Below are 22,814 nucleotides of genomic sequence, written 5' to 3'. Positions count from 1 at the left end.
AATCAAATATCATTGCCAGAAAAATGAAAACACAAAGTAACAAAGTAAAAACCCACTTCAAAAATGTCTCACAAAGAGACTGAGCATGGAGAATCAAAACAATGTATGAGAGCAGGAAATTTCTTCAAAGATGTTTTATTTCTCTTCAGCTCATGGATCCTTGCCCTACTTGAAAGCTTTCTCTGCCAGTTAATCACTGGACTTATTACCAACCCTGCTTCCCTATTTACAGTCTCACCCTCCAGAGCCACTGCAAGGGGCACAGTGGATTGCCCCAGCTAGCAAGACAAACGTTTGTCTTGGGAGAGATAGCTGCCGTGCTGGGAGGTCCTGGATTCCTGGGATGTAGCACATACCTTCCCGGGATCTGCGGAGTGACTTTCTCTGCTCTCTGTTACCACAGACTCGTGTCCCGAGATTGCTCTGAGTTCCCTGTGTTCCCTGTTGGAAGGGAAGAGGGTATTTGGCTAAGGGTAAGATTTATCTGTGCCCATAAAGGCTCCTGCCCCTTCTGGAAGCCAGCCAGTTGCGTTGAGAATTGAAAGTGTGTCCCCTGTGGGTATCACAAGCAGAAGATCCTCACAGGAAAGTGCAGAGGGTGGGTGAATAGAAACAAAGTTTCGTTATTCTAGAGAAAAAATGCTATATCTCCATTTTTATGGCACAAAGTTTAGAGTTGGGGAGGGAGTGGACAAGGATGCAGTATTGTTCTTTGGAACTATCGTTCACAGACAGTTTACTCCAGAAGGTTTTCTGTGGCTGCTGAGTGTCAAGATTTTGTTCAGGTGAGCCTGGCAGCCATGTGGGTCATGAAAAGTGCTGCCTTCTGCTGAGTGAGAGCCTCACCTTGGAGCTAAGAATACGCTGGACAGAGTGGCAGAGAGTAGAGTGAAGAAAGGTCAAGCAGCGGAGGAAGGGCTCAGCTAAGCACCATTCATTTCCCTCCAACCCCAAGATTCAGGACCCCAGTCCTTCCCGTGCAGCAGGGCCGGGTGCAGAGGGTTCTGCAGTGAGATCCTGCAAGATTCACCAAGTCTGAGGTTCAAAACATGCTAGGAAAGGACAGCTTTGTGTCTGCTGCCACCCATGAACCAGACTGCGGATGCCAGAGGAAGGCAGGCTCTGTTCTAGTCCATTTTCTGCTGCTTCTGCAGGATACCACAGACTGGGTAATTTATAAACAAAAAAGTTGTTTGACTCGTGGCTCTGGGGGATAGGAGGTGCAAATGTATGGCACCAGTGTCTCTGTCATCATGGGGCCGGGGGCAGATGAGCACACAGAGATGGGTGGGGGTGAAGGAGCCCAGACTTGCCACAAACCCACTCCTGATTACCAACCTACTCCCACAGAGGCAGCACCAAGGGCAGGGCACTTGGCAGGTGACCTGATCACCTCTCAGAGGTCCGACCTCTCCTTACTCTGACAGTGGCAATCAAGTGTCAACATGAGCTTGAAGGGGACATTCGGACCACAGCAGTGGGCATTATATGTTTGAGGGCACATCATACGCACTTGAGGAAACAGCGTTCAACAGGAATTGTCACTGGACAGGGTCCCCCGTGGTTCCCAGCACAGAGATGGGGAACCTAAACCCACCCTGGCCAGAGAATAGGCTTGCCAACTCCCATCGAAGAAAAAGAATTTTCAGGCCCCATCAGTAAGAGCCCAAAAGGGATTTACTAGGAAGAATTTCAAAAATACACACTCAAAGTAGAGTGTGGGCCCTCAAGAGAGAAGCATGCTTTCTTCTGGAGCTGGGAACATTCATGTTCCTCTTGAAGGGGTGGAAATCTTTGGAAAAGACAGCTCACCTACCAGAAAGATAATGACCCATTTTACAGGTATAGGCCCAAGTGTTGTTTTAGATGGATAATTTAAGCATTCTTGGAATTCTCTCAAATATGTTTCTTTATCTTAAGATCAGATTTTTGCTCTTTACTTCCTCAATTAAGCTAATTTATGAACTTACAGTATCCTCAAGGAATTTTGGGTGTGATGGCTCTGGAAGGAAAGAAGCATAATGTAACCACAAGAATGTTGATACAGATCGCCTTGGGTAACTTTCACTGTGTCCCCGAAGTTGCAGAGTTCCTAGAGGTATAATTTTTTTATATTACAATTTTCCTTGTCTCCTTATACTTAGCCTTTATTTCTTCTGTCCTCCCTCCCCCTCCCTCCCCCAAGACTTTGGCCACTCCCTCTTAAGGAATGAAGAGGGGCCAAAGGTCTGTCTTCTTATACCTGCTTTGGGCTGAGGGCATGCTGGCTCTGCCCAGCCAGGGATCAGAAGTCTCACTCTGGCTGACCTAAAAGAGGCAAAGGAAGATGAGGGTTTTGTTTGTTTGTTTGTTTGATGAAGCATCATCTTCGATAGTCTGGAAAAGTGGGCAAGGATATTAGAAAGTCATTGACTTTTAAACTTCATTGTATAACGATGTTCAACAAATAGGGGTGGGGATTTAGCTCAGTGGCTCCAGCACCTGTCTTGAAAGTGCAAGGTCCCGAGTTCGATCCCTGGTACAAAAAAAAAAAGCAGGGGGCAGGAATTTAAAGTAGAATATTGATGGATTGTGGCCCCAAAAAGTTGTAGGAGTCAGGAAAAATTAAGTAGCATTTGGCAGAAGCCTTTTATCTTTAATATTATCCTCTATGTGTTTTGAGGTGTCTACCCAAACACAGCATGTGGGGTTTAACAACATACAGACTCCTCCCTGTTTTGTCAAAGAACTCGAATGTTCTATTTTAATTATAACAATAGCAAAGGAATACCCTAAATAAAGATCTGTTTTTCTGTGATTATTGGGCCATTAAAGTTTTTACTACAGGGCGGAGAATCTGGATCTGGTTTCTCTTTCATAGACCTGGAGACCCTATGAGTGTGTTATTTTTCTCTCATTGCTGAGACAGAATACCCGATACCCAAAGTCAAAGGGGGAAAGGTTTATTTAGCTCACAGTCTGTAGAGTTTTCAGTCCATAATCGGCTAGCTCCCAGGCAGGGATGGCAAACAGGCATCACAGAATAGAAATAACATGGCATGCACAAGGTGGCAAAGGGAAGAAGGGACCTTAACGGCGTCTTTCTGCCCTCTTTATCCCATCCAGACTACTGGGATTAGGGTAGTGCCAAACCAATCACTCACATGTAATGGTTTAGTAATTGCATGCCCTTAATCCAAGCATCACAAATTTCAGATTCAGCCACCTCCAAAAAAGACTACATGAGGCTTTTCGGGACGTCTAGACACAAGCCACAACATGTAGTAACAGGCTCCAGATAACATAAACATAAAATCCATGGTAGATAATGGAAAGTTAGTTCATACCACAAAGGTAACAAAGTTTAGTAGCTAGAATATTTATATTGCCATTTTCATTTTATAGGCATGTTCAAAAAGCTAAACCTTTACCTGGGGGGTTCTTCAAAGTATATTAAAACAATGTAATGTCAATACACTAAGAGAGGCTGAAGGATATGTTTTTGGAAGGGCTCGTAGGCCTGGGAATCATGACTTCTTACAGCTATAGATGTTATAGGCGTAGCTGGAGACACCAACGGGCGCTGGTGCAATATTTGGAGCCCTTCTTATATCTAGCCTAGCTTTCTGTTTAATATTACTATCATTCTAATTTTTTGTTATACTTCCCTGCTAGATATATCACCAAGGTCAGTTAACGCTCCTCAGGGTTACTGCTGGGGTGAAGTGCAGAGCCTCTTAATTCCTCTAGTCTTTACTCTACCAGTCATGTCATTTTCCAGGGTGGGACCCATGGCTGCCATTGGAAGCATGAGGAACATTCTTTAGTGACCCTTTTTTTTGCGAAATGTACACTGGTTGACTCCTGTCCTCGGGGGTCCAACAATCCCCCTGTATGAGAGGGTGGGTTACCCACCAGAATGGCAGGACCCTTTCAAAGGGGTCCCATCATAGCTGTGTGTCCTGGCTAACCTTCCAGGTCAAGGACCAAAATACTGGCCATCCTCTTAGCCTGGTTATCTTCCTTAGCTTGGGTCTCCAGGCCTCCGCTGAACACTCATAAGCTCAGTTACACCAGTTGTTATGGCTGTGTCTAGATGTCCCCTCAAAGCCTCATGTGGTCATAGGTGAGGCTTTTTGAGAGGTGGCTGAATTCAGAGTGTGTGATTGACTCATGGTGCAATGCTAGGATTAAGGGTGCTAGGATTAAGGGTGGATGATTACTAAATCAGTCCACTGACTAGTTTGGCACTGCCCTAATCCCAGTAGCCTGGATGCAGTATAAGGGACAGAAAGAGGTTTGTCTCCTCCCTTGCTTGCTTTGCTACCTTCTGCCCACCCTGAACTGTTTCACTCTGCCTTGGAGCTAGACGATTATGGACTGAAACCTTTTCAAACTGTGAGCTAAATAAACCTTTCCTCCTTAACTTGTGGGTGTCGGGTATTTTGGCCCAAGTAACTAAGACACCAGTCTTGAAGTAACAGCAGTAGATCTTAATCTTAATTAGAGCTTTTTTTTTTTTTTCAGATATTGGAGCACTTGGAAATATAAAGTGTGGCTGGGGAAAAGCTGCCTCTTTAATGAATCATAGTCAGCATTAGGATTAGGAGTCAGTGTCCCATTCTGTCTGTCCTCTAAGTGTCTTTTAGGAGTCATATTCCTGCAGAATAATAGATAACAGTTATAAAGGTTTACAAGGAAAATTCAAAATAAAAAAATCAAACATAGCATTTTAGGATAAGAATCATGATGTGTCATTATACCAGAATCATTAGGTTCTTTTTATTGTCTCTAAAAATACATTTCAATTCACATTTTAGCATGAAATAACATCAATAGATTACTGTTATCCAGTTACAAAATGTTAAATGACATACATTCTTACCTAAATTTGCTATATATTTTTATTTTATTATTGGGTTTTTTTGGTGATTTTATTTTGGTTGGTTTTTTGTTTGTTTGTTTGTTTGTTTGTTTGTTTTGCAGACAGGGTCTTGCTATGCAGTTCAGGCTGGACTTGAACTCACCATGTAGCCCAGGCTGCCCCTGAATTCATGGTGCTTCTCCTGCCTCAGCCTCCCAAGTGCTGGGATCACAGGCCTGGGCCACCATGCCTAGCTGCTATGCACTTTTAAAATAAAGTGTCTAGGTAGAACACACTTGTTTACAGATGCACTTTACAGGTGATAAGTGCCCACTCTGTGGTCATTAGCGTGACGCTGCCTGGACCCACAGAGTTGTGCACATCTATCATAATGCAATTACAGAACAATCACATAAACATAAGCCCACAAATGTCTATCATTACAAACAATTTTGTTTGAGGACACCAGTATGGTGAGGTGTCCTAAGTTTCACATTTTAGAAAGCTTATACATGTGGGGAACATAAATGTATTCAATATACAAGAAGAAGTTAGCAATAATTGGCATCATGGCTATATAGGAAATATATATATATATATATATATATATATATATATGCTTAGTTTTTACCTTTTTTGTTTGTTTTTTGAGACAGGGACTTGCTATGGCCTTGAACTCACAGCAATCCTCCTGCCTCAGCCTCCTGAGTGCTGGGGTTACAGGCATATGCCATCACACCCAGCTTAGTTTTTACTCTTAAGGGGAAATGTAGACTCCTTTAACAGGCTTACATAACATAACAGCATTGACAAGTGTCAAAGGATACCTTTAGACCTCTGACAAGCTTAGGAACATTGCTAATGACCACAAACAGCCTTATTATCCAATATATAAGTGTATCTCATTTATGCAGTAATGAAATCTTGTTCAGTCAAAGCCAATAGATGTAGATCAAGCTTTAAATGACAGAATTAAATTGTATCAAATATTAAGAGCAGGGATACTAGAAATTTTGATAACTTTATGTTTAAGGTCCAAATGAAACATATATTGTATAAAAGAGAAGAGTTATTGGTAATTTTGCATGCATTAAACTTATGTAATTTTAATTCTAAAAACTTAATGTTAGAAGAAGCTCACATTTGCAGAATATTCCATCCTCAGATATATACACATTTCTTGTCCCAGATATATCTATATCTATATCTATATCCATATCTATATCCAAATCTGCATTTCTATCTCTATCTCTCCTATAACCTAAATATAATAGTTGTTCATTTAACCAGTTATAAACTGATTATTGAAAACATTTTACAACAAGCCAACTCCTGGGTTAGGGCCAGCAAATCCTATTAGAGAGACCAATAAAGACATGAGAGAGGAGATGGAGAATATCTTTGTCCGGGGCCAGGGGTCTTCACAGGAATGGAGTGAAGCCCTGAACTGACTCAAACCCCTAGATTTATTGAGGAACAACAAAGGCAATAGAGCTTTGCTGAGAGCAGATGTTTGTTTTAGGTAGCAAGGCAGGCAAGCAAGCGACAGTGACAGTTTGGCTGAATAATTAACTTTTATCTGATTGTCCCCTCAGCTGGGCAGTAAGATCCATCTCTGCTTGAACTGTCCAAACGTCCCATCTTCAAGATGTTTTGGGTCCTCAGGGTCACAAATCTCCCGCCTCCCAAGTCAACTTGAGCAGACATCAACTGTTGGGTGTTGCAAGGAATTCCGCACCAACATTTAAGTAAACCTTAACCCTTAAACTCTTTCTTTCTTTCTTTCTTTCTTTCTTTCTTTCTTTCTTTCTTTCTTTCTTTCTTTCTTTCTTTCTTTCTTTCTTTCTTTCTTTCTTTCTTTCTTTCTTTCTTTCTTTCTTTCTGTCTTTCTTGACGGGCCCTCACTAGCTATGTAGCCCCAGCTAGCCTTGAACTTCAAGTAATCCTCTTGTCTTAGCCTCCAGAGTGCTGGGATTACAGGTGTGCATCATCATGCCTGGCAAAACTTGGTTTCTTAAAGAATCAAAAGCATTAACAATGGAGAGCCAGGGATTTAGCTCAGTGGTTCCACCACCTGCCTTGCAAGTGCAAGGTCCCGAGTTTGATCCGCAGTACCAAAAAAAAAAAATCTGAAAACAATGGAGAACACAAGAAGTTATCTTGATAAAACATAAAACCTTTGTTTCTTAATCTAGCTTTTATAAGTTTAACAAGGAGCATTTTAATCTTAAGAAAACTTTATTGCTTTAGACATAGAAAACTTGATCTTTTTAATTATAGCCAACTTAATTATATATACTAATAATTTTTCGTAACATTTGTTGAAGTGAGGCACAATAAGACCATGGGGGAAACTGGAGAAGCTGCCTCTCTGCAGAGGAAACCTTAGCAACTGTCAGGCAGCAGCTATGTGAACCAAAGCAGGAGCTTTGTCCAGGAGTTCCTCAGGCCCAGGGAACCCTCACTTAAGGGAGATTTTAAACATAGAATTATATATTAGAATTTTAACTTAAATGTTAGCTTTTCTTAGTAAACTTAAGAGAATCTTAAACTTTTATATATATTAATAATGTATGAAAACACATTTAATAGACCAAAATACATTATATTTTAAGAAGCAAAGAAAATTGGAATTTAGCAGCTGATGACTCAAGTGTTGTTATAAATATTTATAACCATTGACCTCATTTATATTTACTCATTTAAACAATTATTTTAGATTACTCATGAGAATCAAAGCATAGCATAGTTAACATTTTAAGCTATATATAGAATATTCTCTTTGACCAAGGGAAAAGCTCTGGAGTTATTGTACATAGAAGACAATGGATATTGCATTTACAAAACCAATTATTTTTAAAGAAAAAAATGTTATGTTGGTTGGCTAATGGCCTGGGGAAAACAGGTTACCACCTGTAAAGATATCCTTGCTCTTATCTTGGGACTGATTTAAATGCGCTCACTGTTAAGCCTTGTGGACAGAAGGCATTTGAGCTATATCATCAGTGTCCACTTACCCTATTATCCAAGTTCAATAGGACTCTTGGAGGTTAATGTGAAATATGTGTACCTCAAGCCAACACATACAGACACATATTATCCCGAATTGTATGGTGTTTTATATGTAAGCACCCATTTTCTAGGAATCTGGGAGCCTCTACTTGCTGAAAAGGGAAAAAAATGTAAGGCTGCAGAGAAGAGGGAGAGAGAGGGAGGGAGAAAGAAGAAGCAGGAAAAGGAGGGCAAGAAATAGGCTGCATTCCAGAGGCACGAAGTTGAGGAAGTGGGGAAGAAAACATGGAAAAGCCTTCAGTGGGACTTACCAAGTCCTAGTCCTGGTGCCTCTTTACATCCCGCTGCTGGCTCACCAAGAGAACAAGTCCCTGGCAGGGTCCCTGCAGGGTCCCAAAGCAGAAAGGAGGATGCTGCCCTCTCTTCCCCCCATTGAATAAGCTTGTGACTCCCTTTGTGGAAAAAGAATTTTCAAGCCCAGTCAGTAAGAGCCTGAAAGGGATTTATGAGGAAGAATTTCAAAAGTACACACTTAAAGAAGTAGAATGCAGGCCCTCAAGTGAGAAGCACACTTTCTTCTGGAGCTGGGAACATTTATGTTTCTCTTGAAGGGGTGGAAACCTTTGGGAAAGTCGGTTCATCCCCCAGCAGGAAAATGGCCCCTTTGACAGTAAGGGCCCTGAGTTTTTAGATGGATTATTTAGGCATTCTTGGAATTCTCTCAAGGAGTCCCTTTATCTTCAGATCAGGTTTGCACAGTTTACTTCCTGGACTAAGCTGATTTATGGACTTACAGAACCCTTAAGGAATCTGGGAGGGCGGGGGCGGGTCTGCAAGGAGAGAAGTGTATTTTAACCAAGAGAGTGCCAATGTGGAGCACCTCGATAACTTTCCCCAGAGCCTGGAAGTGGCAGTTTTCTTAAAAGTACAATTTTTTTAAATCATGATTTTCCTTGTCTCCTTCCTACCTGTCTTTACTTCCTCTCTCCTACCTTGGAACAACAGCATGGGCTGTGGGCTCTGCAGTCTGAAGGGGAATCAGGCAGCCCCTGAGGTCCCTCTGGATGTGGCTTCAGCCGAAGAAAAACCACAGCTGATGAGAGGCTGGAGGAGCCCTGAGAGGTAGATCAGAGCAGGAGGAACTGGGTGATATCAGCTTATCCGGCCCTGGTTTCAGAGTAGACGACAGCCCCGATGGAAACAGTCCCCAGTTAGTGCTGTCTACCATGGGCTGGGGTGACGTGTGGTTTGTCTGAAGACCCCAACATTCTCCAAGTTGGGAGCAGATGAAGAAAGCAAGGCTGGAAGAGAGCAGAAGTGGCTTGCTGTACAAATGGCAAAGCCAGAATTCAAATCAAGTCCCTCGACTCAGGGTCCCAGTTCGTGTTAGTGCCTCTGTCTTGATTTAAATATAAGGACGCCCTCCAACCGGCAATACTTGTGGTTCAACCCAGGACCTCACCCTTGCGGAGCACATTCTACTGCTGAGCCACATGCCCAGTCCTCACCGTTTTTTTGTAGATAGAAAAACTGAGCTCATAATGTGGAGGTCACTCCTGTCCGAGGACAGCACATTTCCCAGCACCAGGACCCCACTGTCTGTCTAGCTCATCTCCGGGGGCTGCCACATGACTGCACCAGGAAACCCACTACATCGTGGAGATTCATGAAAACAGACACTTGGTCTTCCCAGAACCTGCTTGCTGGTCTGCTAGATGTTGGGTGGATGCTCAGACGCACAGCCACGGTACCCGTGCAGTATTGATGCTCCATAGGACAGAGGAGCTGTATGTTTTTATTCATATGAAATTCACCATTGTAGTCACTTAAAGTACTCAACTCAGTAGCTTTTAGTGCATTCACAATACTGTCTAATAATAATTCCAGGGTGTCTTCATCACTCCAAAAGAATCCTTGCACCCTTCCAATAGTCAATCACTATTCCTCTCTCATCCCAGTCTCTGACAATTAACTTGCTTCTTATCTCTATGGATACACCTATTCTGGACATTTCCAGTAAATGGAATCTAACAAAATGTGCCCTTTTGTGAAATTCTAGCTTCTTCCTTTCAGCATGTTTTCAAAGCTTATCCATATTGAAGTATAGATCAGTACTTTGTTCCTTTTATGGCTGCATAATATTCCATTGCATAAATATACAGTATCATGATTATCCATTTGGTTATTATGAATAGTGTGGGCTGCTATGAAATTGTTCTACAAGTTTTACTTTGAACACGTATCTTCAATTCTTTTGAACATATATTTAGGGTTAGAATTGTGGAGTCATATGCTAATTCTGTTTAACTTTTTAAAGAGCAGCCAAATTCTTTTTCCAAGCAGGGACACCATTTCACAGTCCCACCAGCAATATATACAAGCTCCAGTTTCACTGCATCTTTGCCAACACTTGTCATTTTTCATATTTTAAATCAGGGCCATCATGGTGGCCGTGAAATGGTGTCTCATCATGGTTCTGATCAGCATTTCTTTTTGGAGTGTGTGTGTGGGGGGGAGACAGGGTTTCGCTAGGCAGTTCAAGCTGGCCTTGAACTCACTATGTAGCCCAGGCTGGCCTCGAACTCTCAGAGAACATCCTTCCTCAGCCTCCAGAGTACTGCGATTGTAGGTGTGTGTCACCACACCCAGCCTGATCAGCATTTCTCCGTGACCATTGATGGCAAGCATTCTTCATGTGCTTATTGGCTATTCCTAGGTATGCTCTTGAGAAATGGTCATTTTTTTGAGTAATTTTGTTGTTAAGTTTTAGGAGTTCTTTCTATGTTCCAGATATCAATTCCTTCTTAGGTATATGAATGAATTGGAGATTTTTCTCTCATTGTGATAATTCATTTCTCATGGAGATATTTCACCCTTTGATGAAGTCCTGCTTGCTTATCTTTCTTTCATCATTTGTGCTTTGGTGTTATATCTAAAAATCTATGTATTGCCAAATCAAGGTCATGAAAATTTACTATTATGTCTAGTTTTAAGAGTTTTCCAGCATTGGCACTAAGGTTTAGGGATTCAATCCAGTTTGAGTTAATTTTTAATGGATCCCACATCATTCTTTTGAGAGTGCCTGCCCTGTCATTGTCATTGAACAGCCTGTTCTTTTGCACTTCAGGGCCTTGACACTTGTTGGAAATCAGTTGGCCACAGGTGTGTTTCTGCACTCTGCGCACTAATCCATTGGTTATGTGTCGATCCTGGAACATTAACATGCTATTTTGATTGCTGTAATATTCTAGTAAATTTGGGGGGTTTTTTGGTTTGTTTGTTTTTTTGTACTAGGGATTGAACTCGGGACCTTCTGCTTGGGAGGCAGGCGGTGGCAGCACTGAGCTAAATCCCCAGCCCTCTAGTAAGTTTTGAAATTGACAAGTATAAATCCTACAACTTCATATTTTTCAAGACTGTTTTGACCATTTGGGGTCCCTTAAAATTCAATATGAATTTTAGGATCAAGTTGTCCATTTGTGATAAAATAGGCAGTTGGAATTCTGTGTGATTGCCCTGAATCTCTTGATCACTGGGGAGTATTTTGCCATCTGTAGGTCCTTTCCTTCTTGTCCCTGCCACTTCCCCCCTCCGCCCTGCGCCATCCTCCCTCTCTCTCCCCTCCCCTCAAAACTGCCCTGGGCAGAAATCACACTATACAACATTGAACAGTGTGATGGGTAATTTACCTGCCAGCTTGATTCTTGTGAGAACTGCCAAACAGATGACTAAAGCATGACTTCAAGACAGTCCCTGCTCCCTGGCCCTTTCCTCTTTGGCTCCTTCCTTGCTCTCACCATGAAGTGGGCAGCTTTCCTCCACCATGCCTTGAAATCTCTGAAACTGGGAGCCAAGATAAACCTCTCCTCCCCTGGGCTCTGTACATCAGGTATTTGTCCCAGCAGCAGAAAACTGACTCATAGGAGTCAGGATTGGTGAAACCAGGTGCCTTAATTCTTTGTGATCTCAGGGAGAAAGTATTCGACCTTTCATCATGAGGTGCAAAGTTAACCCTGATTATTTACAGGTGCCCTTGATCATGTTGAAGAATTTCCCTTCTATTCCTAGTGGAATGTTCTTCAACATGAAAGGGTACTGAGTTTTCACAAGTCCTTTCTCCTATAAATTGAGATTGTCAGAGGTTTTTAAACTTCAGCTTTATTGAATATGAGCTGTTGAAATCTCTGTGACTGGAGAATAATATATTTCTCCCAGTGTTTGTTCAAATACTCTTGAGTCTCCATTGTTAGGTGAATATATGCATGTAATTTGTATATCTCCTTGATAAATTGAACTTTTATCCTTATGTAATGTCCATTTTGTCTCTTGTAACAATTTCCATCTCAAAGTCTATTTTTTCTGGTATCAGCATAGCCCTCCCAGCTCTTTCAGGTACTGGGTGCGTGGGACGTTCACTCCTACCCTTTTGCCTTCCACCCATCTGTGTCTTGGGTCTGAAGTGTGTGGGTCCCTTGTACACAGTGTGTAGCTGGACCATGGTTTGTTTGTTTAATCCATTCTTTCAGTGCCTGTCTCTTAATTGTAAAATTTGAACTGCTCGCATTTCATGTAATTACTGGTAAGGAAGGCCTTTCCTCTACCGTTTTGCTATTTTTTCCTGTGTGCCTTACGTATTTTGTGTTCTTCAACTCCTCTTACGTTACTTTCTTTCATTAGATAGATTTTTTTCCTAGTGTAACATTTTTATTTCCCTCTCTAGCACTCTCTCTCTCGCTGCAATATTTGACTTCCCAAGTCTGTCTAATTTCACTCTGTGTGTCTGTATGTTTTCAGTTATTTTCTTAGTTGTTGTCAGGGGATTACAACTAACATCTTAATTTGTAACAATTAAATTAGTTCAATTAATACAACTAACTGCAATAGTATCCTAAGCATTATTTCTTTTTTGGTACTGGGGATCGAACTCAGGGCCTTGTGCTTGCAAGGCAGGTGCGGTGCCACTGAGCTAAATCCCCAGCCCCTTAAGCATTATTTCTATGTAGCTCCGTCTTCTCTGTCCACTTACGGTATCATTGTTACAAACTGTATCTTTATACATTGTGCACCCATCAATACATATTAATAATTGTTGTTGGGGCCAGGGATTTAGCTCAGCAGTGCCACTGCCTGCCTTGAAAGCACAAGGTCCCGAGATTGATCCCCGGTACAAAAAAAAAAAAAAAATCATTGTTTTATGTTAGTTTAGAAATCACATAGAAAAAAAAGAGTTACAAACCATAGATGCCTTAGGACTGACTCACATTTACTCATTATTATAAGTATATAATAGTGATACATTTATTATATGTAGATTTATTACAGTTATAATTATTAAATAGAATTTAATTATAAAGCAATAAATACATTGTTTTTATATAATATAAAGTTTTAAAATAAAATATAAAGTATTAATTTTATATATTATTCATATTAACATAATTATATGTATAATAGTTAATTTTTAGTATTTTATTGATGCATGTTAATATTATGTGATGGTGTGGTTTATCTTGGGGAGCTGGTGCATGCATTTAACACATCTTAATCAATTTCAATCCCCTTACCCCCCTTTCTCTTTTCTTTTTTTTTTTTTTTTATGGTACCGGGGATTGAACTCGGGTCCTTGCGCTTGCGCAGCAGGCGGCAAAACCACTGAGCTAAATCCCCGGCCCTCCCTTTCTCTTTTCTTTCCCCTCCTGCTTGCCCCTTCCCCATCTCTACAAGTCCACTCCTGGTTTCTTGTCCTGTCTCATTTATTTATTTATTTATTTATTTATTTGGCTTCTCATATAAGAGAAAACATGATATTTATCTTTCTGAGTCTGGTTAATTTCACTGAACATGATGGTTTTCAGCCTGTCCATTTTCCTACAGATGACAGGATCACACCCTTCTTTATGGCCGAGTAATAGTCCATTGTGTGCATGTGCCTTTATCCATTCACCTGTGGACAGGCATCTAGGATGTTTCCATAGCTCAGCCAATGTGACTGGCATTGCTTTAGACATGGGTGTGCATGCACCACTGCAGCACATGGGCCTGATTGTTTTGGGCCCCATGGTATCTCTGTATTTAGTCTTTTTAAATTACTTTATTGACAGCCTTTGCTTCTTCATATGGATTCATGTCACTGTTTAAAGCGCATCCTTTTGTTTCGGCCGGAAGGACCTTTGCTGGTCTCCCAGCAAAGAACACGCTCTGCTTCTGTTTACTGGGGAATGTCTTCACTCCTCTTTCATTGTTGAAGGATAACTTCCTGCACAAGGAATCCTTGGCTGACCAGTGTATTCTTTCAGCACTTTGAATAAGTCATCCAGTGTCCCCTGACCTCTGTGGTTTCTGAGGCAACATCAGGTTGGTGTCGGTGAGGACAACTTCATGATGAGGCATCTCTCTCTCTGGCTGCTTCTAGGGGGCTAGCTTTAGTCTTCAGCAGTGTGATGCAATGCGTCTCAGTGAGAATCTTGGGTCTCCTTGCAATTCTTCTACGTGCAGCATGATGTCTTTGATGACATTTTGGGCCACCATTGATTGTCTTGGCTCTCCCCCTGCCACCTGCTGGCACATGTTGGTGCTCTCCATGGTGTCCCTCCCATCTCCTAGGTGCTGCTTATTTTCCTTTATCTTTTCTATCTTCTCAGACTGGGAACTCTCAGCTAATCACTTTCAGGTTTGCTGAGTCTTTCTTCAGCTTGCTCAATAAGCGCTGAGTCTCTGAAAACTTTTCTTCACTTCAGTTATTGTACTTCATCCTCAGAATGCTCTTTGGTCCCCTTATAAATCCTATCTCCTTGTTGATCTGTATTTATTGATGTATCAACCTCGTGGCTTTCTGTAATTCTTTGGATTTATTTGAAGTTGTCTTGGAGTTTGTTCAGTGAGTCTGAAGTCCTGGCTTTCTTGTGGGCCACCTCCATTTCGCTTTTCCCTATGTGTGTGGGCCGTGCTTTGTTTCATTGCATGACATAATTTTTTGTTGAAAAGTGAACATTTTTCCTATTATAATGTTGCAACTCTGATAATCACATTTCCTCCCCTCACCAGAGTTTATTGTTGCTGGTTGTTATTTGCTTAGCTCTCTGTTCTCAATTAACTCCATGAAGGTTCTGTCCTTTGTCAGGTGCAGCCACAGGGTCTTTGTTCTTGCTGTTGGCAAGTGGTCTAGAAAATAGAAGTATTTTCTGTCTGGAGCTAAACATGAAAAAAACTCTCAGTACTCGAAGATGAACCATGCGTGCACTGGAAAGCACCTCCAAATCCTTGCAGCACTCTGGCAGATGTGACAGCTACCCAAAGCCCTATTTTCCCCAAGTGTCCTAGTTGATCTCCAGTCTTCCTGAGTCTTTGGTTTGCCTACAGTCTGCCCCAATTGTTCTCTGGTGCCCCAAGTAGAAGTGACTAGTGTGCCTGCCTTTTGATGTTTTTCACAAACGCCTCCTGGGAAACGGCTTCAGCCCTCAGAGAGAGCTCAGAGGTGACACTGCCCTTCGGGAGTTGCCAGAGAGGTCAGAAGGAAGCCACGATTCCTGGGCAGCAGACCATTCTGCTGCCCTCTGTACCTAGACCTGTGCCCAGAATGAGGATGCCTTTCACCAAGGCCTGCTGAGCTGGGTTAAACACCACAGAGCTCTGCTGTCAACGTGCTGGTGGAGTTTTTTTAATTTTTTCTTTCTTGATTGAGGATTTTCATGGCTGCTATAAACGTTTAGTTTTTTCTAGTTCCAGTAAAGCTGGTTCTGATGGGTTTTGGGCATACCTGAGCCCCTTCTGTGGAAGGCCGGCTTCTCTCCACAAGGTGCTGGCCAGTGGGTGGATCTGTCTGTCACTCACTTCAGGAACTCACACGACTTTGGGCTTTGCTAGACTGGTCGTCTTCATCACCCAGTGTGGCTGAGGGTGAATGCAGCTGTTTCTTCTAGGGACACCTAAAGCTGCGTCTCCCCTTGTCACTGTGGGCAGTAGTCAGTGGGAGTTTCTATGCTTGTAGAGGTGTGGGATCCCAATTATCATGGAATAGGGCCACTTCTAGGTAGTGAGGCAGGGAAGAGTTATCAGAGCCCAGGATTCTCGGGGCTTCTGTGAGGTTTCCTGCCCAGTGACAATAAGATGGGCAATGTAACAACTGCAGTCTGACCAGTGCTCAGCAACCAGGGGCCCAGCTGCCCCACTGATCAGCAACCCCACTGTGCCGGGGTGGGGGAGGGCTCTACAGAGTGAGCCGCGACCTGGGACCACTGCAGCAGCAGGGCCCTCCTCTCGCCCCATCGCTGCTCTTTCTTAACTTCCTTGCTGCACTTGTGGCTGGCCACCTCCTAGAAGAATCAGCAGCAGGAAGGAGAGGACTTAACCCTGGGCACAGAGTCCCACCCACACCCCAGGCCACTCACCTGCGCAAGCTGGCTGCCTTCCTCTGCCAGCCCTGCATCAGTGCCCAGGCTCCTCCAGCTGCTGGGGCTGCCTCTCCCTGCCGGCAGTGTGCATCAGGCCGGGGGTCGCTCAGGGTGCCAGGACCCCACTGTGCCCCTGGCTGGCATCTGGGGCTCCAGGCGGCTGAGTCCACTTCCCAGAGGGTAACTTTATGGCAACCCCACCTCCTCACACTCCTTCTGTCCTTATCTCAGTCCAGCTCCCACAAGCCCTCCTCGGCAGGAGGTAAACTATTCCCAGCTCAGTTCCTTGGCTGGGCTGCTTTAGGGGAGCCCAGGCTGAGACACAACCTGTCCCTCCTCCCCTCCTCGAAGAAGCCTCATGTCTTTCTTCCCTTTCAACCGTATTAGACGGACAGGAGGCTTTGCTTCCCACACGGCTGCCTGCTCCACTTGGAGAGAAAATCAGCAGCAGCAGCCGTGTGTGGATGCTACCACCTTTGTTCCCACCCCGGGCCCGTCCTGTGCTCCTCCCTCTGTGACCTGGCTGCCGACCCTCCAGGTTTAGCATGAAAGCCATTTCTGCTGAGCTTCTCGGAGTTCCCTATGTCCCCCCATTATTCTCTCCCAGGGGACATTGCAGTTCTATTTCCTGCTCACAGAACGGCGGCCAGCCATGGCTTGGCAGGTTTCTCTGGTGAGGCTCTGTCTCTAGTAAACCACACAGAAACATTGCCATGGGCCTAAAGTCAAGGTGCAGCTTTGGTCCTGTGATGCGGACAGGAGGTGAGAACTCTGAGAGAGGACTTCTCTTTTGACCCCATAGCCCCTTTCACTCGTTTCTCACTTCTCTTGACATCAAAAGTCTTCAAAAGAACCATCCTGGCCAGGCTCAGTGGCACACACCCATAATCCCAGCTACTTGGGAAGCTGAGGCAGGAGACACACAGGTTTGCGGCCAGGAACTTAGTGAGACCCTGGAAGAAGAAGAAGGAGGAGGAGGAGGAGGAGGAGGAAGGGGAAGAGGAGGAGGAAGAAAGGGAGGAAGAGGTGGAGGGGAAGGAAGGGGAGGAGAGGAGAAGGGAGGGAGGAAAAGAGGAAGGAGAAAAAGAAAAAGAGGAAGAAGGAGGAGGGGTGGAGGTGGGAAGAAGAGGAGGAGCTAGGGATGTGGAGGAGGAAGAAGAGAAGGAGGAAGATGGAGAAGAGGAGGAAGAGGAAGGCAGAGGGGAGGAGCAGGAAGTGAGGGAGGGTAGAGAGGTAGCTTGCTGGGAGGCCCTGGGTTCAACCCCAATTATGCAAAACAGAAAGGAAAGGAAAAGGACCATCTCTCCTCCGCCTCTGATTGCTGTCCTCCCAGTCTCAGGCTCAGGCTCTCTGTACCCATGGTGACGCCCAAGCTCCCCGTGCAGAATGGCCTTGGCCTCCAAGCTGCCGGACCCATGTATTGCTCCTCGTCGCCTTGGACACGGTGCCAGCCCCATCCTTCCCGAAGCACTGTCTGCTGCCCTCCAGATTGACTCGTCCTCCTCACTCACAGACCCTCTCGGTCCTTCTGCCAGTGTCTCCCCACTGCCTGGACCTCCGAATGCTGTGTGGTGCCCAGGGCTCAGCCCTCCTTCTCCTCCACACAGCCCGTCCCTGACAATGCCGGCGTCCATCTAGGCTGGAAGGTTGTAAGTGTCTCCTGCAAGCTGACACCCTCCACACCACGCCCTGACCTAGGCCTCTTCTCAGACTCCTGGACAGTGTGTTCCACTGCTCACCCCACCACCCTGCAATCTCCACCTGGATGATTAGACGGGGACGATCAAAGTCATGGTGAATGTTTACGTTTTTAAAAGTTATTACAGTAAAAAGAAACATTGAATCCTCCTCAAAGTCCTCGCCTTCACTTTGAACACACTTACCCCATCATTCTTACCACTTTCTGCAGCAGTTCTGGAGTCCTCTTTCCTGAGTGTCTTTACAAGATGTGATCAGAAATACAGTGAACACTGCTGCCCAGTGCCATCCAACAGAAAGGCAGGCTTGTAAAAATGTGATGCTGTATCCTCATCCACCTTATTCACTGGATCTGTGTTGTGCAACTTCTGGCTCTGCCCCAAAGTCAAAATGACCATGAAAGGAAAATGTTTTGAATTAGTTCAGGACATTGAGGCAACCAGGACAGTGCAACGAAAGACAGGAAAGAGGGCTTCAAGAACTCGTTCAGGAAGTGGCAAGGGTGGTGGGATAAGTGTGTTCAAAGAGAGCGGGAGGATTTAGAGGGGGGTTAAAGAAAGTCTTTTACTGTAATAAATTTTTAAAATGTTAATATTCACATGGTTTCTAATCATACCTCATAGATATGTCAAACCCAGCCTGTCCCAAACAGGTTGGTCAGTTTTCCCTTGTTGATGTTGCAGAATTCCTAGGGAAAGGAGAGACCAATGGGAACCAGGAGGATTTATTTTAGGTAAACACTGGCTCAACAGACTCCGTCCAAAGGAAGAGGGACAAACAAAGAGAAGTTCCAGTTTTTATACATTTGGTCAAAGGGGGGTGGTCTTTCTGATGACACAGCATGTGAGTTTACCAGAACAAGGCAAGGGCAGGCAGCTTTGTAATTCAGCCTTGTAAGAAGAGAGTGTCTTATGAATCATATGAGAACAGGGTGTCATAAACTTTGTTTACGGAACATAGTTGTCAATTTTATCTGTACCAGAACAAGGAGTTACAGCTACAAGGGAGAGAAGGGGGATGGGAGGAGATGCCCAAGGCTGGGAAGAACTTGTTTTTCTTTAAGTCCTGCTTCAGTGACCAAATACCTAACAGGACCAACTTCCAGTGAGGAGTGGTTTGGCTCATGGTTTCAGAGCTCGTCAAAGCTGTCTTCATTGTCTTTGGACTCATGGTGACTCAGAACATCATGGTGGGACAAAGATGCTGGCCTCATGGTGACCAAGAAGCACAAACAGACCAGAAGGGACTGGGATGCCAGTACCCCCTCAAGGTCATGCCCCCAGAGACCTGGCTTCCTCCCACGAGGCCTCCTGAAGGCTGCATGACCTTGTCTAGCACCATGGCTGGTGACCAGGCCTCCATGTGGGTCTCTGGGGCATTTCCTGTCCAAACCACAGCCTGCACTGAATTCCCAACTCTCCTCATGCCACCCTGCTCAGCTCCCTGTTTCCCCACCTCAGGAAGCAGCAACTGCGACACTGAGCTTAGGCCACAAATGCTGGTTTCCCCTGATTCCTTGGCCAGGCAGTCCACCATATTGTAGGAAATGGTCTTTGTGCCCTTGACTTCCTGCTGTTCTTTCTCAGCCCTGCAGCCTGAGTGACCTTTCAGAGTCAACCAGGCCATCTTACTCCTCGGCTCAAGAAACTCCAGCAACTTCCACCACATGCCCAGGACAACCCCAGTCTCCACAGTGATGCACAAGCCCTGCCTCCAGCTCTGTCTGTTCACCTCCTGTTCCTCTGCTCCCTGGCTTCACTGATGTTCCTGGGATATGCCACATGTTCTCTGCACCAGGGCTTTTGCATGGTTGCTCTTCCTGAAGAACTTCCCACAATACCCCCAACATATACCCTATCTTTCTTCCAATTTTGCACATGTCAGCCTCTCAATAATACCTTTCGTTAGGGCCAGGGATTTAGCTCAGTGGTTCCAGCACCTGCCTTGCAAGCACAAAGTCCCAAGTTCGATCCCCGGTACCAAAAAAAAACCACCTTTCGTGACCACCCTGCTGTCCACAGCACACGCATTCCCTCAGGACTTCCGACGCCCTTAGCCTGCTTTGTTCCCCGATGTTCTCTCTGCTTATTGACCATCTCCCCATCTAGAACAGGAAGCTCATGGAAGAGGAAACCATGCACATGGCTCACTCTGTTGTTCTATGCTTGGAACAAGCCTGCCGGAGGAATGGATGAGGCAGTGATCCAATAAAATTGAGAGATTAAATCAACACGTGATGAATTTTTTTGTTTTTGGTTTTTTGAGACAAGGTCTCACTGTGTAGCACAGGCTGGCCTCAAACTCATGGTGATCCTCCTGCCTTGGCCTCCAAAGTACTAGGATTCCAGATGTCCACTACCACGCCCAGTGAACAAGTAATGAATTTATCCCATTTTCACCTGGATCTCAGGGATGCATTCAAGACAACATCCGGAAATCAGGGTTATGAGCTGGAATTCTAGAGAAATAGCTTGTTGCTGACTCTGTCTGGACCTCTGTTTCAGAGGAATGTGAGAAGCATCGAGACCCCCAAGCCCCTCCACTCCCCTCTGTATCCCTGGTCCAGCTTACAAAGGGGAAGGGGCCTTCTTTTGTTGCTAGGAGACCTGAGTCTTGCATGGCCTCCCTAGAGACCGTGGTCTCCTCTGATCCCCTTGCTGGGTCTCATTTCCTCCATCCACAGTGGCTCTGGGATCCTCCCTCCCTGGGGCTCTAGGACTTGTTTTCACCTGAGATGGCCGTGGTGTTGATGCTTGACCTCACTCGGGAACCATGGCTGATAAGTACCCTCCTATCTCCACAGCCTCTGTTCCTTCATGTCAAACCCAATGCCCAAGTTCCCGGGAAGGCCTCGGGTGTGGATGAAGTGTCCTGTAAATCCTCAGTGAGTCTGCACACTGGAACTGTGATGATAATGGGCTATATCTGGCCAGCCCAGATTCCTGCCATGCCCCAGACTCCACTGTGGCCAGCACTTACCTGCTGAGTGTGAATGGCCGGCGGCAGAAGCCAACTTGCTGTGCTGGTGAAAGGCAGAAGTGACTGACTCCATTGCAGGCCAGGCGCTGGCCTCTGCAAGTGGTGGGCGGCACAGCTGACAGCTGCTGCAGCCTCCTGCACTCTGTCATCATGCTGCAGGAAGCAGATGACGCCAAGGCTCTCAGCCTGGTGACAGCTCAAGTGTTCTGATAAAGTTGTCAGAAAGTGAAAAGGCCAATCCAGGAAGATGGAGTGTGTGTCCTTGGAGGTGTGCTGGCAAGAAGGAAGCAAGGGCCAGGATGTTGCTGAGGAGTCGCATAATCCCTGAGGGAGACCCTGTCTGTCCTGCTGTCCACAATGGCATCGTGACCACTCAGAAGCCCTGCTCAGAGACGCCTGGCCCCAGGCTGATCCCCTGGGCACGGGGGGGGGGGGGGGGAGAAGGGCTCAGGGACAGGATCCGGATTCCACAGGGGAGATGAGGGGAAGGGGACCGAGGACAGTGGAACTGGGACATTGCTGTCATAGACGGAAGCATGCATGAGGGGTGCTAGGCTGGGTCTGACAATGGCCACAGTGGGTACCACTGAGCCCCAGAGCGCCCCAGAGTGCTTGGGTAAGAGGCCAGGTCAGAAAGGCAGGCAGGCCATGGGCCGTGTTTTCCCACTGAAAACTGAAATACCTTGTTGAGTCCTATGGGAAAAGGTGGCTACCGTGACTTCTGTCACTGCCTTGTTTGACGTCACGTGGGTGTTCGGCACTGCCTTCTGGTCACTCTGATGCTAATCTGTAGGTGCATCTGAGAAGAGGCTGCAAGGTGGTGGCTTCCTAATCTTCCACTTCAGTGTGGCCCCTGGGCTGCCTGAGCTCCCTTCCCCACTGCAGAATTTGTCTGGAATCTTAATGGTGGAGACAGCAGCAGAAACCACAGGCTGGGTGAGGTGTCGGCTGCACCTCCTCTGACACTCACAGCAGTTTTCAGCCAGGCCAGGACCAGCACAAAAAGCTCTCTTTTCTGTGACCTCTGCCCAAAGGCTTCGCCCTCTTGGTGTCTGGCACCCATCTGTTGTTTCTAACCAAGCACGCATCACAGGAAAGTTCGACCTTGTGGGGTGACAGGAGGGGTCTGGATGGCTTCCCAGCCTTTGGGTGTCAGGTGTTCATGGCCTCCTTCTTTTGTTTGAAGGGAATTCCTGGAACAGCACCTGCTTTCTGATATCAATGCGTAAACACCTCCCGAGCCAAGTGGTGTCCTCTGGGGTCACATCAGTGGTCCTTGGGTGGCTTACTCTTCTGGATGGGAGCTGGGAGCAGCAGGGTGCCCTTTGTGGGTCTTGGGGCAGTCTAGATTTATTCTAAGAGCAAGGGACATTATTAGACAGCTTACTGCAGAGCCAGGCCATGACATGATGTTCACTTTTACAAGTTGTCCTTGACAGCAGTGTGGCTGATGGAAGGGAGACCTGAAAGGACAGGAGGGCCCATCGGAGGCCACATGGCCCCTACGGACTCACACTCACACAGTATGCTCCGACTTGGGGACAGGAGGCCCCGGAAGCAGGGTTGGGGGAGAAGATGACCTGGAGAACAAGCAAACAGGAGCGGCTGAGCCCGGCTGTGTGAGAGCTGTGATGAAAGGAAAACAGGTCTCAGTGGAGAGGAGTGGCTCGGGGAGGTGAGGGTGATGTCTGGAGATGCAGGGCCAGCCTCCCTGAGGAGGTGACATCGGCGTGGAGACCCAAACAGCTGTCACATCTGAGTCATGGGAGATAGCAGCGTGTGGTGAGGGCCGTGGCCAGGCCTGCAACGGCTGTCCAGGCAGCTCCAATTGCTCATGCAGAAGAGCCTGGGCTCCAGACTCAGCAGGGAAAAGCTGTGCCACAGCCTGGAGC

General features: G+C 45.6%; 1 long non-coding RNA gene across 2 annotated transcripts; it reads right to left on the bottom strand.

Annotated features, from left to right (window-relative positions):
• Positions 1–4,736: 4,736 nt before the first annotated feature.
• Positions 4,737–21,291, bottom strand: LOC110346872 (uncharacterized). Of its 2 annotated transcripts, XR_015445673.1 has the most exons (4): positions 18,560–21,291; positions 16,243–18,317; positions 8,848–9,156; positions 4,737–6,972 (listed from the first exon to the last, which is right to left on the bottom strand). It is a non-coding gene; the product is annotated as an uncharacterized LOC110346872 (long non-coding RNA). The 2 variants fall into 2 exon arrangements; XR_002391149.2 differs by lacking the exons at positions 8,848–9,156; positions 16,243–18,317; positions 18,560–21,291 and adding an exon at positions 8,167–8,841.
• Between the last annotated feature and the right edge of the window lie 1,523 nt (positions 21,292–22,814).

This window comes from Heterocephalus glaber, unplaced genomic scaffold (assembly GCF_053883595.1).
Source record: "Heterocephalus glaber isolate CG9 unplaced genomic scaffold, H.glaber_assembly_v1.0 deba00001615, whole genome shotgun sequence".
Lineage (NCBI taxonomy): Eukaryota > Metazoa > Chordata > Mammalia > Rodentia > Bathyergidae > Heterocephalus > Heterocephalus glaber.
This window is presented reverse-complemented; position numbering and strand designations above follow the sequence as displayed.